Source organism: Gavia stellata, chromosome 14 (genome assembly GCF_030936135.1).
Source record: "Gavia stellata isolate bGavSte3 chromosome 14, bGavSte3.hap2, whole genome shotgun sequence".
Taxonomy (NCBI): Eukaryota; Metazoa; Chordata; class Aves; order Gaviiformes; family Gaviidae; genus Gavia; species Gavia stellata.
The window spans coordinates 15,672,175-15,689,740 of record NC_082607.1 but is presented as its reverse complement, the minus strand read 5'-3'; positions in this window follow the sequence as shown (position 1 = coordinate 15,689,740).

The window sequence follows — 17,566 nt, the reverse complement described above, 5'->3', positions numbered from 1 at the left end:
CTCTGCTAGCAAATAACTCCAGCCCTTCCGACACGTGCGGAGAAACCCAAGCTCTTCCCTGCCGCATCTTCAGTGGCTTGAACCCAGTTCTGCGACCCTGGGGACACACATCGTGCTGGGGCATTGGGGTAGCCCTCGCTACCAGCCACATCAGGTAGCATCCCGTGCTGTGCCAGGCTGGAGCCGGTCTTGCTGTGAGTCTCAAGCTGCTAGGATGAAACGTGGTTTTTTTTTTTTTTTTTTTCAATGATCTTATTGAATCCCGCCCCAAAAATCCCTAATCAGAGGGCCTGCTCCCAGCGAAGGCAGCCTGGTTGCTGTGTGGGCTGCCAGGGCTGCTCGGATGGCAGCTGAGCGGTAGCACAGGACTCTGCCCGAGTGACGGTCACGCTGAAGGAAATACATGGAAACGATCAGGCTGGTGGGATTTGTTGTGGTGAACTGGGGGCAAAAAAAAAAAACAACTCAGGGAAGGTCACAACTGTTTACCCCATTAAGCCAGGAAGATTCAACTGATGTATTTCATGGCTAAAAAAGCCTAAAGAATTTTAAGTGCTTTAATATCTGAGTAAGAAACTCCTATGTTGCACAACAAGTTACTCAAGGTGCTGCTAGCTCAGTGCTTGTCAGCAAGGCAGGGAATCTGAAAAAGAAGAAAAGCAAAGCAGAGAAAGGAAAGCTGGTTCATGACAGACTGGTCCTTGGGGAGGTGGGACAGGGGCCCTATTTGTCTTCAAGATCTGCCTTTAACTTGAGTAAAAGAAGGACCGCTCATCCTCCTTGCACCATCCCCACGGAGCATATACTCAAGTGAGGGTGGGCAGGGCTTTCCCCCTTACCTCCTGGGATGGCAGGAGGGGGAAAAAAAAAGAGCACTTCAGATTTTTCCCATTGATATTCCTCATCGGGTCCCTTTTTCTACCAGTGAAAACCAACAAACAACCCACTCCTGCTCCTTACAGGTCTCCTTTCACCAGTCACAAGGACTGATAAAGCCCAGCCCCAATCGCTGTCCCCCTGAGAGCCTGGAGAGAAAGCTCTCCGTTCCATAGATGCTGCCCAAGCAGAGGTGGTTGCTCTTTTCTCCAACGCCCCCAAAAGCATGCGGCATCTCAGACATTCAGCATCGCTCACCAGGTGCCTGGCCTTGCCATGGCGGGAAAGGTGCGAGATGGAAACTGCCGAGATGCTCTGGGGACTTGCTCCCCCCCTCCCCATTCCCAATTTGCATTGCCCTTCACCTAGATGCGCACCCACCCGCAAGCATTTTGCCTGCACCCACTCTGCTGCCCAGCACTAAGTCCCAGCTGCTCTTCCAGCTGGGGATGGCACGAGCCTGGCAGGGCACAGGGCAAACCCGGCTGGGCTCTGGCCAGCCCAGCTCGCCGGTACCCGCGTTACCCACCCGGCCGCACCGTCACTGTGGGGACACTCACAGCTGATGCTACTCTCTTGTCCAAATCACTCCATTGTCATTGGCAGCTGCTTTCCAGCGCTAAGGCTGAAATTGCCATGATCGTCCTCTGCAAGGGGAGAAACAACTGTCTTAAGAAAGAGAACAAGGCGACTTCCCTTCCCCGCGCAGCCCCTCCTGCAGCCTGGCTTGCAGGAGCTGCGACTCGAGCAAACTTCAGGCGTGCTTGGCACTAACCGCCTCACAGCTAGCCAGCGGCGCGGGAAGGACAGCGTGACATGCTGTACTCCAAACATCGAGCTCTTAACTACATCCCAAGCAGCACCTCCGCACTTGCAGTAACGGGGGCTCAGCTATATCCACGGCTGTTAGGGAGATCCTGTTTTCCTTCATCCTCATTACAGGAAATAGCCTGCTCGGATCCAGCAGCCGGTGGAGATGTTTCCTCTTGCGAAGCGGATTGCTTTCTCCTGTCAATTATGAGCAGAGAGCTCGACAGCCCTGCGCAAATTGCTGGGTGAAAGCATAAATAGGAGTACACGGGAACAGATTACAGCCTTGATGCCAGACTTGCTTAAAAACAGCTGACGGAAACACAGAGGTCAAAAGAAATAAAAAGCGTAGAGGCAATGGTGATCATGGCTGGCACGACATTGCCAAGGAGCCGGGGGGAACGCGTGGCCCCCACCTGCCCCTGCAGAAGTGCAGCCGTCCGCAGCGGCGGTGCGACAGGGGTAAACAGAGGGGCTGCAGCAAGTTGACTCCAAAGCCGCAGTTTTTTCCCCAATGAAGAGATTCCCTTTTCTCAGGCTCTCATTTTGTCAGCGCTGTGCATCCCACAGCTGGGAAACTCGGCACTCCTTGAGGAAAGGGAAACAATTCCCCCCTCTCGCCGTACTCCTACCAAAAGCCCCGATTTCACCGGACACTCCGGCACACCTGCAAAGCCCTGCGGGATTTCTAAGGGGTGAGCAACCAGGTCTCTGGGCTGAGGTGGCACACCAAACCTTTACCCAGCACCGGCACTCACGCTGCCCTTACCCGGGGAAGTCCAGGGTGGTTAAACTTCAGCTGAACATCATAAAGAGACCCTTGTCCTGAGGGGCTCCCATTCCAGAGAAAAGGATGAGAAAGTGTGTGTGCATTTTAACCAACAGCCTCAGAGATGGTTTCTTCAGCCCTACGGACCTTGCTGGCTCCTCCCGGGCCAGGTTCACAGCCCCGCTGCCCCGCCTGACCCCCAGAGCCTGCCTTTACTCTTCCTTTGGGGAAGGAGGTAGCGATGTCTCCTCTGCCTGTAGGTCAGCCCTGGTTTGGGGCCAGTTCAGCGAAGGGACAGCTTTCCTGCCTGTTGCTGGCAGCGAACAAGCCGAGTGCCCGTCTTGCAAAGTTCACTTTGCTCTGCCCTCTAATACATTGCTGCTCATCAACTTCCACCGGTCTTCAACCCACTCCCCATTGCCTGGTCTGACCTTCAGCTGTCCCCAGAGCTTCAGTCCATCACCGTGAGGTCCACACCAACACCCAACGTACACGTGAAGTGTTACTCATGCTTGCTCCCATCCTGCCCATCTCTTCAATAGCTCCATCCAGAAATCTCCTACTCCGCATCAGCGCTGCACACTCACGCCCATCAGCATTTTTGCAGGCTCTGCAGAAGGGTATTGACTCCTGCTCATAGAGCAGTTCCATCTGAAGAAAAGCCATTGTGTTTGCCTGCGTAGGCTTCAAAAGCTGACCCCTTTATGCCATGCAGATCCCTTCTTCGCCTTTCCACTTCTGCTTCCCCGCAGACCCACTAGGAAGTGGGGTTTGTTCACCCACCCCACCCCAGCCCCCTTGCTTTCCCTCTAGACACCGCAGGCAGAGCTGCTTATGATTTATTTCCTTGTATTTAATACTGCTAAGTCAGAGGCACCAGAAATCTGCAGCTGGCAACTTCAGGCTGCTTTCCAGCTCCTCCATCCAGACCTGCCAGCAGACGTTTTCAGTTTTGGTTCTCAGATCTCCATTACAGTCTGGTCTCAAAACCGCGAATCCACCAGCCCTCCAACTGTGCACGTTCAACTCCACAGCCTCAAAGCTGTTACAAACGAGCTGCAAGTTCCTCCCGCTTCTCATGAGAAACGGGTATCCCTCCGACGCATCTTTCTTTGGCGGAGAGCGATACCCTTCAGATCTCTTTCGCACAGCTTGGTGCCTGGTTTTCCCCTCCTACCCGGTTGTAGTGGTAAGCAAAGACAGCTCCTTAGATCTGGCGGTGTTAAAACTCTTCTTTATCTGTAACTCCACTTACCTCTGCGACAAGGTGAAAATTGTGCTTGAATTTCTGCCACTTGCCTGGAGAATTTAAGCGACGCTGAACTGTAGGTGCATCCGTCTTCCCGCTGCCTTTCCCTCAGCTCCCGGCTCCTGGGTGTGCTCTGCCCTTCCCACAGGCATTGCTGGACCCAGGTTTTATTCAATTGCGGAGAATAAGTGAGAGCTGCAGTTCATACTCTCATGAAATTTTACTTAAAGTTGAACTAATAACTTGAGAGAAGAGAGAGGGGAAGAGAAAAGAGGGATTTGCATGTCTCAGGTTCACCCTGTGCTCCTACAGTCTGACTGAAGAAAGCAGATTTGGAGATGTTAAGTTAGTTATGAATTTTACCAAGCTTGTATACATTTGAAACAAAAACCCCAATAGATGGAATTAACCTCCCGGTCAGGGTTTGTCCCTGCTCCTGGCCGGGGGCTGAGCTCTCTCCCAGGCAGAGGGGACTCAAGCCTGGCACACAGCATGCGCAAGAGAGCCCAAAGGAGAAGGCAAGGCTTGCTGAAGTAAAGCTGGATGCAAATCTTAAGGAGATATACAGATCTGAGATCCAGAGAGCTTGAAAGGAAATTTATATTTAACAATGGAAAAAGTTGCCAGAGATATTTAGGGTTTGTATATGTATATTACATTTATATACACACACACATATATAAAGACCAACAAATCCTGTCTGTATGCAATGTGAGCAAGTTGTTGCTATAGTAATCTTAATTTTACATTCCTTACATTAAGAAGAAGTTTGCAAGTTGTTTGGCACCCAGACTGTCTTTTTGTTATAGCATGTGCTGCATCTAACCCAGCAGGACTCTCTTCTTTGCCTCTTGGAGCTATGGAAATAGAAATAACTACTAACAATAATACCATCATCACTACATGGCAGCCTTGGATTCAGTTTCCTTTTAAAAAAAGAGAAAAAGAAAGAAAGAGGCGGACAGGAAAAGAAACTGCCTGTGCACGTTAGCATTGAGTGCAGGCTTGGACATGGACACATCCTCGAGGATGGGCAGGGACCCAGGGAGTAGCGTTGGGAGCTGCCGGGGGAGCAGGAGAGTCCTGGGTGGGAGCGGGCGAGCAGGGGGCAGGAGAAGCAGTATCTGCTTCGGATTTCATGTGACACCTGCTGTAAATCAGAAATGACTCTGCCAAAGCCGGGAGAGGCACAGGGGTACCAAGAAGGATGGAAAGCAAAGCGCAGCACCCCCGCTGCAAACATACTGCCCGTGCTGCCGTGGGAGGCTTCTCCGAAACCCGATGTGCCAGTGCGGGATGGGGGCTTTCTGCCCACACTGAGGGTCTCTGCCCGCAAGATGGGGAACTAAAGCTAAAATTCAAACACTTCTCTCAAAACCGCCCCCCTCTCCAGTAGGGCCCTGGCTCATGGTGGGCGGTGAGGGGCACCCAGTGCCGATGCTGCCTTCACCCCCGCCAGCTCTGCACAGCCACAGAGCCAAAGACCCGGCAGTGCCGGTTTTCAGCATCTGCCCATCGCTCCCGCACAAGACATCTTTAAGCAGCGACAAGGCCACGTCCGGGGCTCTCTGTCCCCCCAGCAGGAGCTGAATGGCTTCAAGGGGGTGGCGCAAATCTCCAGCAGAAAGAGCCCAGGAGCCAGACTTAACACCAAAGTAGGAACATCCTTCTTTCACCTCCCTCAAAGAGCAAAAGCGGGTGGTGCTTAAGGCCACCCCTCAACACCGCTGCCCCACAGCAGGTAACCCCCACCTGGGCTCCCCCACTCCTGAGAGGGGCTGAGGGCTGCCAGCCTCCAAAATCCAGGGACCTGAGCCCTCCTGGGGAAGAGGAGAGGGAGCACTTTGCCTCCCTGGGTTTGCTGGAGCTTCGGGTGGCAGCAGAGCGGGGGGACGTCCGAGGCTGGGGACCCACGCAGCCCGTGGACGCGTCCCACGCCCTGCGGAGGCAAGCGCTGCCTTCAAACACCCTCACCTGCCATCGGCTCCTGGGGGTGGTTGTTTTCTCCAGATTGATGGTGTTTACAACCGCAGGCGTCTTTTCAGTCATCTGCGATCTCTGGCCGTGAGCGGGTCTCTTTGGGACATTGAGTGACAAGTATTGTTACGGTGCCAAGGAGATGGGACTCTCAACTGCCTGTGGCAGGCAGATCGCTGTGAAATCATGATTTATCCGGAGTTAAATTAAGTTATGTCTCTCTTCCCTGCCTGCCCTGGCAGCGGCTGCATACAGGTGTGCTGTATTTCTTCCTCTGAACAGGAAAACGTGGGGCCATTACTAAGAGCTAGAGATCAGAAGGTGCCCGAACGTGAACTCCAGGACAAAGCTCATCCGAACGTATTTGCGGGAGGGAGCTGGCGGTGACAAACAGCCAGAGCTGAGTTTGCTCTATTTGGGCTTGCTTACGCCATTGCTCGGGGAATTACGGGAAGGGAAAACAGGTGAATTATCATCACCTCCAGACTTAAAAAAATGGACACTTCAAACAAAATCGCATTGCTTAGACATTCAGAGGGGGAAATATTTACCTCGCGTGCAGAAATAAGTGTTAGAGTTTATGAGTCACATAAAGCCTTTTATGCTGAAAATCCCCCTCTGGATGAGGATGGGGATATTTCTCATCGTGGTCTTTATCCATCCAATTTATTCACAGAGCAAAAGGATCAGTGAGGGCCTTATTCTCAAGAAAATCTGGCAATGGGAAAAGTTCTTCCAGTGGGGGCTGGATGCCCACCTGCACCTCCCCAGCCTGGCTTGTGCAGGTCCCTTCGCCCACCCAGGCAGCCCCCATCGCCCCTGGCGGGAGAGGCTCCAGGTATCTCTTTGTACCGAGGGTTTTGGAGTCGTGGCACGCCCGGTTGCCGTAACAGGGTTGCTCTGCCACATGGCTGCTCCCCAGGGCCAGGGGATGGAGCGGGGCTGCAGCACCTGGGGCTCCTCCAGAACCCCCTGTTCACAGGCAAAACCAGGCTTCAGGGGGGCACGGAGCAGGGTTCGGGGTGCATGAGGAGCAGAGCAAGGTGGAGCACAGGGACAGGCAGGGCGGGCAGGAGGGGGGTGTCTCTCTTTCTACAGCCCTGGGAGCCCCACCTCGCTGGGACAGGGGGTCCCAAACACTGACACCCACTCCTCTCCCCTCAGCCCATTAGAGAGATGTGTGTGTGCATCAATGCGTGCATTAACGGATGAGCTGAAGATGGTGACCCTCGCCCTTGGGGTGCACTACAGCCTAACCGCTGACACCATATCCCAGGGAGACAGCCGGCAGCAGATCCTGGGAGCAACAAAGGTAGAAAAAACGCATTTGTGTGCAAGGGGTTTGGGTCTCGGGGCAACTGGCAGCGAGTTCAGGCAGTGCGGCAGCACAGAATGAGCCTGCCCCAATTCCTCTGCCTTTTGGGAAAGACGTTGCTACCACCAGAGCCTCACACCTTCCAGAAAAGCACCATTCCCTCCATTGCTGATGATTTATTTGGGAAGAAGTCTCATTTTTCACTGATCATATTAGAAGCACAGAATGGATTACAGCATGGAGTAACCTTGATAGCTGAGATATTCAGCGTATGCAAATGTGAGCCTCAAATGGCTCTTTCTGTGAAAGATTAGCTTGTAGGGGGGACGTCTTTGCGATATGGCACCAATGAATAGACTGGTATTTTAAAGCAGGGACTTTCCCACCAGCCACAATACACGGTCCACTGACATCTACAAACAGCAGCTTTTCCCCGTGAGTACAACTTGCATCTCTGCCCTGCAAACCTGCTCATTTCGCTGCACAGCCCCATGCCCTTCGGGATGCCCGCTATACCAGCACACATGCACCAAAAGATGCCAGGCTGCTCAAAGCAAACCACTAAGTCACCTGCAGCATCAACGAGCTCCCAGGCCCACCCATACCATTCCCTCACTCCTAAACTGCAGCCGAAGGGCAGCCAGGAGGGAGCACCAAGGGCCTGGGGCTGTTTCGTCCTCTCCCACCTCCTCCACCCCCTCCGAACTTGGGCATTAGAGGGGGACAAGCGCAGGTATGAAGAGGGATGAGGTGAAACTCCTGGTTTCCCTGGACTGATGCTGCCCATTGCCTGGGCCATCTGGTGCCAGGCTGTGGCAAGCATCCTCCCTTGGGCATCCCTTGTGGCACCCAGACTGGACCTGCCACCTCCAACCAGCGCAGGGATGCACAGGGATGCTGTGCAGTGCGTGGCAGCTGCCTGAAGATGGCAAGCCAACACTGCAGTTTATAATACATGCAAATAACCCTGCTGGAGGAAGAAGGGGGCTTCCTACAAATAGGAGAGCTATATTTTCTTTGCAGCCCATGTAATGCCAGAGCAGAATTTAAATTGCGGTGTTTATCAAACAGGTCTGAGCCTTTTTTCCTTTCCTCCTCTTTGTTAAATCCTGCCCATCTCACAGAATTTCGAGCGGTACTCCTGGTACTGCACCAGTCCTCAAGCCCAAATGCAAAGTCTGAGGAAGAAATTGCAATGCATCCTTTGGCACCAGGGAGCCATAGAGCTAGTGTGTGCATGCAATAATTTATCCTAAGCTTTCTAGTGGCATTTTATGCCTTTTTGCTGTAGTGCTATTACAGCTTTGATTACTCCATTTTTATGTTTGTCAGCACAGCATATGGGCAAGATAATTTGTATTCAAAGTATTAAACTGGTAATGTAAATTATTAAAGACCCAATTCATAAAAGCATTACACACCATATGCAGATTCCTTCCCCTGAACTCTTCCCTCCTCCTCCTCCCCATTTTGCAGACCTGGCTTCATGCTTTTTGAGCAGGACCAGGACCGCTGCCAGCTCCCACCCCATGGGCACCAGGTTCATCCGGGTGGATGTCAGATGAGGACCCAGCACCTTCCTCTTCCTGCCGCCCCCTGCACAACTCATCTATCCCCCAGCACCTGTTGCCCATCAGCTCATCTCAGTTTGACATCTCTGAAAATACGATATGGAAGAAACTGGTTTCCCATTTTTACCCCAACCCCCATTTGCTGCAGAGCACCCTCCAAAGTATGTACATCTCTGAGCATGGCTGTTGCAAGGAAGCGTTGGAGGGGGCACAGGAGGAGGAGGTGAAGATGACCGCTGTGGCAGTGCCGTCCCGTTGCCCGTCTCGGGCTCCACACATGCAGGACGATGGCAGCTTGCCACTGGTTTCATGGCCGGGGCTGCCGTTCCTGCGGGCAAGCACCCAGCCCTTGCGGGCAACGGGTCACCTCTCCCCGTGCTCAGTCTCGGTGGGATTCCAGCAGGCGCTCCGAAGGGCTGGGGGCAGCGAAACCTGCCGATCCTGCAGGGAAACGGGGCTTTTCAGCTGTGACCCCCGCAATAACAGGCAACTCATTTCAGTAGCTGTTTACCAGACCATACACAGTACCATCATGTCAAGCAGATGCTGTCTTCTGTTTTTCTCATTACCAAGATTTACTGTCTTATAAGCTTATTATTGACTGAGGCTTTAGGCTTTCTTCGGGGCTGAGGCCAAGGGGAATGCAAACTCCCAGCAGCTACTGTTTGCAGGAGCATCCCCCGCCGAAACCATCAGAACTGACCCGGTGCTCGGGAGTGCCTCCCCCAAACCTGGACCCCTCTACCTCCCAGCAAAGGCTCTGGCAGCCGAGAAGGGCAGCAGGGAGCTGCAGCATCCCCCGTCCCTGCCATGGGGTCTCCCAAACCCCCCGAGCAGCCCCTCAGGCTCTCGCCCCGGCACGAGGCAGTTCCAATGCATTGCGCTGCCAGCGCTTCTGAAAAATGACATTAAAATGGAGCAAGAATTGGGGCCGCAATGCTTAACTGCACTTAGTCTGCGTAAAATCACGCAAGTCTCCTAACCTAGAGCCCCCCCCAGCACGCAAACGCTTTTCTGACCCCGCTTTTCAGGAGAAACGCACTTCCAGGGGGTTCATGGGTGACCCCAGGGGAGCTGTACCACTTCTCCAGACCTCCTTCTCTCCAGCCAAAAACTGCTGCGAACACAGACCAAGAGGCCGGCTCTCCGGTACGCTGGCACCGAGCAAAGGAGCCCCTTTACCTGCGCGTCCACACAACCACCCAGCACTCACAAATCGCTCTCAGCAGCGGCTCCCTAAGCTCACATGAAGAAAATGTAAGGACATCACGTTTCAACCCCAGTAGGACACAAAGGCAACCAAAAAGTAAAAACACTGCCGGTACCCACCGGGACTCAGCTCTGCTCCTCCATCAGGTCTCCTCAAAAAAGAAAAGGCAGTTTTGCCAAAAATAGGTGATAAAACAAGGTAGCACAGCAGGAGATGCCAGCCATCGGTACTGCGCCGAGAGGCCCGTGGGCCGGATTAGCAAGTGCATAGCTAACAGGTAAGACAAGAACATTCCACACAACATGCAAAAAACGGAAGCTTGGTCCTTTCCTTCTCTCCCTAAATTTTGCATATCTTTGACACAACACAGACATGTTTCACCGAGTCAGTGCTTTCAGCGGATGCTGCCACATGGCTGCATCGGGCTCACTCCTCAGTCCTGCTTTTAATTCCCTGGGGCATCATGTCCAGCAGCGACTGGCACATGTCCTCCGACCATCCTTTATTAACGCCCTGCTGAGGTCCCCACTGCCCTGGTACCTGCCTCTTTTCTGCAGCATTGGTATTTTATTTTTTTTCCATTAAAAATCCCCTTACTTTTGTCATCCCAAGCATGACCCAAAGCACGGCCAAGCTCTTGCATCTGCTGTAGGGTGATGCAGTTTATTGCCTGGAGGTCCCTCCTTTATCTTCCCTTAAAATGCTTTGCTTTGGCTTTGCCAGAGACGGGCCAGGGTGGGAATTACACTGCCCACCTGAACAAGGCACCTATCCCAAATCTCTCGGTGCCGGCTCGCTCACCACAACGGTCCCCACCCGTGGGCAGGCGTGCTGCTGTTCGGGCAGCGGTGGGTATTTGGTGGGAGCGCTGCAAGGCTCCAGCTGTGCACAGCCATGCCTTGGCATGTTACAGCTGCAGCCAAAATTGAAGCTGCCAAGGCAGGTTGTTTGGGAAGGGGATGGAAACATGAGCAAAGCAAAGCGCTGGAGGTGGAGGAGGATAAATGGAGCACATGCCAAGAGGCTGGTAAAGAAATTACTTTGGGGGGAAAAACACAAGCAAAACAAACCACTATTTGGCTATTTCTGTTCACAACATATTTGGAATTTCTTCTCCAATATTGTGTTTTTAAAAGGGCAAAAGCATTTTTCAACTCATATTTCATCATCAGATGATAAAACCCCCACACATCTGTCCCCATTCCACCCACGGCTCTGCGCCCCGAGCCACGTCCTCGTGCCCACAGCGGGACCGGGCGAGGGGCTGGGCAGGGGGGACAGCGGGACAGGGCGGGTGAAGCCAACCCTGGGCGGACGGTGCTGCCTGCAGCAGATGCTTGCAGCGGCAGAAGCAGCCCCGTGCTCAACTTTGGGAGAACTGGGCTGCGCACACAGGAATGGTTCCGAAGCCCTGAGTTTGGTTTCTCTCCTCCTCTCACGTGCGTTTGCTTGCGGGCTCTGCAGAGCTGCACCTGCCCAAAAACGCAGGGAGCACCGTGCAAGGGAGGGCCCGAGCATCTGCCGACTGCATAACACCGGCCATGGGCACATGCAATGTTTCTCCCCAAAACCTCAAAGCAGCGGTGGTGTGTGCAAACAGCACCGCAAAACCCGAGTGTGTCCCTGCAGCTTCAGACTGTGAGCTTCTCCTGCGCTGCTTGCGCTGGTGATTGGGTTTGCGTTGAACGCACAGAGCTCTGCCGGGGAAGGCGGGGTGCTCCGTAAATAACGACAGAAAATTGTTATTTCTGAATATATCCGCAGAGAGCAACCGCGATCCCAGCGCGCTGATCATTTTCAGCGCGTATAACCCATATAATGAAGACGCAACCCACCCCAGCAGACAAGCTAAACAGCAGGCTTCCAGATGTCCACCCCGCTCGCCCATCTCAGACTCCTAATCCCCTACTTTGTCTGAGCTCTAGTTGATTTCTGATGCATTGAGATTATCCAGCGAGCATAACTGCTAGTGAACATCCGAATATTTCCCCCCTCCATCTCACATTTCACCTTGGAAGAGAAGCACTTTACAGAGCCCAGGCCCTTCTTTATCAAGCCAATTAGCATAACACAAAAGCAGTGAATAGGACCAGGCAAAGCTCAATGGCCTGTAAAATCCCCAATATTTCGAGATGGGCTGAGGCCAAATATGACTCTTTAAAAAAAAAAAAAGGAAAAAACAAGGTTGAGCAACCAGAGCGCTGGTCTTTCCAACTGCGTTAAAAAGAAAACCCAGCAAACTCATCTAACATACAAGCCGGTTCGTGTATCGTAAAGGAAAGTTTACAAACAGAGTGGCTATAATTCCTTCTATAACATTGGAGGACCAAAGTTAGCGAGGAACAAAAGGAAATGATTAACAGGGGAAATATGCATGGTACAAAAAAGACTTTTTAGTCCAAAAAGGGATGTCCATATTTAGAAACACTTGATTCCTGTTGTCAGGGCCCTGCTTTTTCCTGAATGCGTTTCTCCCCCGTGAAAGAAAGAAGTCACAAAGGGAGTTTGTGCGCAGCCATGTCACATGCACACAGGGCACCGCTGATTTTCCTCCAGGATTAAGGGAAAAATGCAAAGATTCCAGAGCAAGCAAATAAATAAATAAAAACAATCATGTCCATATTTAGGAGACGGTTTCTAGCAAACCAGCAGCTCCTCCGGCAGGATCTCCTCTCCCGCCACAGGCACCCCGAGCCCTTGTCAGGGTGGGCTGCCCCCCCGGGACCCTCCTCGCGGGGCCGCCTGAGCACCCACGTCTGCGGCGAGAGGGTGGCTCTCACTTCCCTGGCGCTGCGGGGCCGGAGGCAATCCCGCTCTGGCTTGCGGAGATGTGCAGCTCTGCTTTGGGAGAGGCTGTCGCCCGGTAGCTCTGCAACGCGCCCCAGCACAGCCCCACCACCTCCCGCGAGAGCCAGTGCCCGAGCAGGGCTGGGAAGGGGGTAAATGGGGAAGAGACCCTACCAGAGCACCTCTGAAGGGAAGGCAGCACATCTTTAGCAGGATGAGATTATATACGAAGGCGCTTCCTGTCCACACGTTAATTAACACCTTATCTCACCCCACAGCAGCCTACTCCCGCTCCCCGTCATGAGAAGGTGTGCCCAGCCCAGCAAGCATGCTGCGGAAACCCAGCACGGCTACGGTACAGCCCAACGTATTCCAACAGTCGTAACCATCTCCACAAGAGGCCTGAGCACAAGCAACAGCAAACACATTTGAGACCACCCATTCCCTTTCATCTGTACTAGCTGCCGAACCTTATCTCCCAGGGATGGCTGTGAAAACACAGCACCATATGGTGTCCGACACAGAGAGAGACCCTGCGGGCTGGGTGCCGTCTGTTCAAGACCCGGAGACCCGCATCCCTCAGCCGCCTCCCGCTCCCATTTCCCACCTCCATCGTGACCACTCAGCTCCACGCGCACCGGCTGGTCCGGCACATTCCCAGCCAGCAGCGGCTCAGGCATCGTGATAGCCTCCACCCTCGCCCCAACGCTGCTGGGACCACAGTAACCTCAGGGGAGATGGTGGTCTGAGCTGGCACAGAGCAACAGCCCACACCAGCTGAAGATCTTCCCTAAAGCATCTGACTAGCGAGAAGACAGGCCAGCCTGCTCTCAAAATTTGGGAGTAAGTTACACCACCTCAAATAAGCTGTCGGGTCCGATTTGCTGACCGCGGCCGGGGCGTCCCCTCCTCCCATCTCGCTGGGCAGAAGGAGAGCTGGGGCAGGGAATGGGAGGCGAGGAGGGCACCCAACAGGTGAAGAAACAGGTCTTTAAAAGCCAAGAGATCTGTGAAACAGCACCTGGAAATAAGCGTTGTGGGGGCATTTATTTGGAGGGGTTGGGGGGGAACAGAGAGAAAGGGGTTTGGGGGCTTCTTGCCACTTGGAAAGATCCACCTGAAGTACTGTTGGAGTTGGCTTTTTAAGATGCCACCTTCCAGTAAATGAGAAGCCTCAAGGGCGATCTTCCGTTGGTCTGCAAGAGTATTTCTTGGTGCTCCCCCCAGACGAGTAATCACATGTTAATGGCAAAGGCAAAGGGCTGAGCCTGTAAGGGAGACACCTTCGCTTTCTCCCCAGGCAAAGCACTAAGAGGGAACAGCAACATACTGCAGAGACGCACGGGGAATATCAGAAAACAAACCAGGCCAAGTCCTCCTACGTTCAAAACCATCGAAGGACTTTTGCAAGTTGGCCTCAAGGTTCAAAATACCAGGTCTGGTCTAGCTGCTTTTATTGCTAGACAACTCTCTCAGATGGGGAATCAACAACAAATAAAACACGAGCGACAGTGAGGAGCGAGAGATCTTTAATTAGACAGTTTAACACTATTTGGTCAGGTTTCATTCCACTTCCAGACAAGCCCTTGGATGAAAGGGTTCTCTTTAAGACTTTTACTGACACCTTGATCTTTGAGGTTGGTTTGAAACACCTCCCAGCAGCTTGCAAAAATTAAGTTACTATATGAAGCAACAAAATAAACCAAAGGAAGACCCAGCGCACGTTTCCTTTTGCTCTCCCTGCTACTGGGGAGCAACCTTCGCCAGGAGCTGCAGGTACCAGTATCTTAAACAAACTGCAGAAGCCAAGCGCAGGGAAGATCCCCAGCCTGAGCTCTAAAGCTAAAGAGAACAAAACTTGACCAATATATTTTTTTAAGAAAACTGGAGACCAAATTGCCCCTGCTTGCACCTTTCTTGAGCCTTTTTTGCAAGACCATAAATTATCACTGGTACATCCCAGGTAACACATAGTAAAAGAGCAATCACACAGTAATTAGCAGCAGGCAAGAGGCATTTGTCTCAAGCAATCCCTCAAACCACTTCACCCTTCTACACATATTAATTTTCTAAACTAACATAAAGCAAATCTTAAGCTTCACAAAGAAGCAGTTAAAAACACTTAAAAGTAATAAGCTCTTACAACAACAAAGCCAGGCCATGTTTGATTAATATTTTAAAAAAAGAGCATTTTTCTGACTCGAAATACCCGAGGGAGCTTTACAAGGGGAGAGGCTGGGAAGAAAAAGCAAGTCTACCACTCGTAGCACCCTACCTGCCTCTCTCCTTACACAGGCTTGGCTGCAGCAGCGCGCGCAGGCTTGCGACGCCCATGCCGAGGGGCTGCTCCTGCTCCTCGGGTGTCTTGGTGGGGAGCACCCAGCCAGAAGCAAAACGAGGTGGCAGGTACGGGGCAGAGCAACGGTACTCTGCACATCAGGGGCTCAAAAGTCAACCACAAACACCATCAAAACGCCCAGTCGCACAGCAAGGCTCAGTTCCCAGACGTGATTTTGCTGGCTGCTGGATTCAGCCAGGGACACGAAGTCAGCTGTGTCAGGGGACACAGTTACAGGACAGGCATCCCCTTACCACAGTTAATGCATTTCATCTCTCGACATCAACAAGACAAAGATTTGCTTTTATACATCCCGGCCTCCAAAGATCTTACCCCCACCACAGCACCCAGTTTGCTGCTCCGCACAACACCCGTGCTCCCCAGTCCCAGGCAGGTCACTTGCCATCTCTGCTCCAGCTTAACAGAAAGACTAACCCTGATTTAGCTACTTCATAGGCGATTCTGTGAGGCCGTACCACATCCAGGAACAAGAGAAGGAGGTACTCACCACCCAAGAGACATAGCTGTCGGCTCTAGCAGGGCTGTGGCTGCTTCCTCCTGCCTAATTTAGGGATCCAGGTGTGGGAGCGCACCCAGGGAAGAACTCTTAGCAGCAGACAACTCCAATTAAGATCGTTAGCATAGGCAAGGAGCCACCCCTCATCCACATCCCACTTTAGCATGTACGTATCAGACCTATCAGAAGGATGAGATGTTTGCAGAGTGCTTTGAACACAGGTCACCAAACATTGCCCAAGCAGGAGCAGGCACACACCGCGCTCCCACCAGAGCCCAGCCTGCTAAAAAGGGATGAAGACACCTCATAGGGCATGATCCCCTCGTAAGGCATGCTGGTTATTTGGTCCCTTCTCCACTGCAAGCTGACACATGTTTAGAGAGCAACCGTTTGGTAACGGGGTCTCTAACACACTTTGTTCTGCAGCGCAGCTGCAATTTGCAATTCAGTTTATTGCATTAAAACGTGGTGCAGCCCTAGCAGAAAGAAAGAAATATGTCACTTGTCACAGTTCCTCCCATTATCTTTTAGAGGAGAGCGAGCTCAGGCTAACATTCATAGAGGGGAGCGTGGGGCTTATCAGAAAGTGAACGGCAGCATGGCCGTAAATGCGGCGTGGCCATAAATACAGCGCCCTGCTCGCATCCCAGCAAAGCCAGCGGGGAGGTTCCATCCCGCTTCTCCTGGTCCAAGCCCTGCTCCCTAAAACCCTCAGCAGAAGAGACCTTACTTGGGGGGTGTTTCTCTGCCCATGCAACAACAGCCTGAGCGAGCAGAGGGAAAACATAAACTCGAGGCGGCCGCCAGAACTGTGCTGGAGGCTGGAAGCAAAAAGCCATTCACCTGCCACCGCCTGAGCCAGAGCCAACAGAAGCCCTCACACCTCACTGCTGTTGTTGCAGGGTTTATTACGAGTGAATAAAACGATATAAAAATCAAAGGGAGCAGATAACAGAGGTGTTTCAACTCTGCCTGTATCCCCAGTACGATCCCCAAAGCAGACTCTCACCTTCCTATGGACCTCCGTTAGAGCTGCAGCCGTTCGCTAATTGATTCAATACGCATTTGGACTAGGATTTTTAATTAATTTTATTACAGAAAAATTAATGCACTGCTTCCCCACAGATGCATTAAGATACCAACACGAGCAGTAGGAAACCATCCTGTAGCGCGGTTTTTGTTGTGACTGCTTGCGGGGAGCTAACCCCACACCAGCAGCGGGGCTTCCCCGACGCAGTCCCTCCCCTGGAGCCCCCCCCTCTAGTCTAAGGGCTCAGTTTCAGCTCACTCCAAACATTTACCGTGTTTCAGCTGAATTTAGGAATGTGTAGGCTACAGAGCAGCGGGAGAGAATTGCTCCTCTGCCTCCCCGGGTCGTGCTAATGGGCTGCCGGGCTCATTTTCGGCGGAGGCAGGCTCTGGCCTGCACGGAGCAGCTCAGCAGCCCGGTTCATCCCATCACCCCGCAGCTGGTTTGACTTCAGAGGGATGTGGTGCATTTTGGTAGCAACTGTGTTCTCAAGACTACGTATAGTCCTGAGTACAAATCAAACGGTACCAACCACGGGAAGTGACCCGCACGCCGTGGGTCAGTGCTGCCAGGCAGCACCCTGCCTGCCTCTGCTCATCGCTGCCCCACATCCAGCGTCTGCCCCACATCAGCACCGGCAGATGCCTTCCCTTGAGCAAAAGCTTTCATATCTCTGCCACTGTTTTAGGCATCCAGAGGGACCACACAACCCAATCGAGCCATCCTCTGCCTCCCCGGAGCGGCGAGCAGGATTTAACAGGGGCAGTACCGGCACCATCCCTTCTTCTAAACCGAGCCCCTCGCCCTCATCGCCTGCCGCAGCCCGACTTCAGCACGCACAGGGGGATGCAACAAATCGCATTTTGGGAATAAGAGCGGTCTCACAGTCAGCTGTCAAATTCACGCAAGGAAGAGTCTCTCTTCATCCCTCCCCTCCCTTTCCCCAAATCTATTTTATCATTACCCTTCTTTACACAGAATAGAGTTAAGAGACATACTTACTCTACTTGGCTTGGGACTAAAGTCAAACTAGAAGTTTTAGCTGTACAGCAGCCCAAAGTAGGAATGTCTGCTCTGAAACACCACAAGCATTTCAAAGGAGCCAGAAAGAGCATTT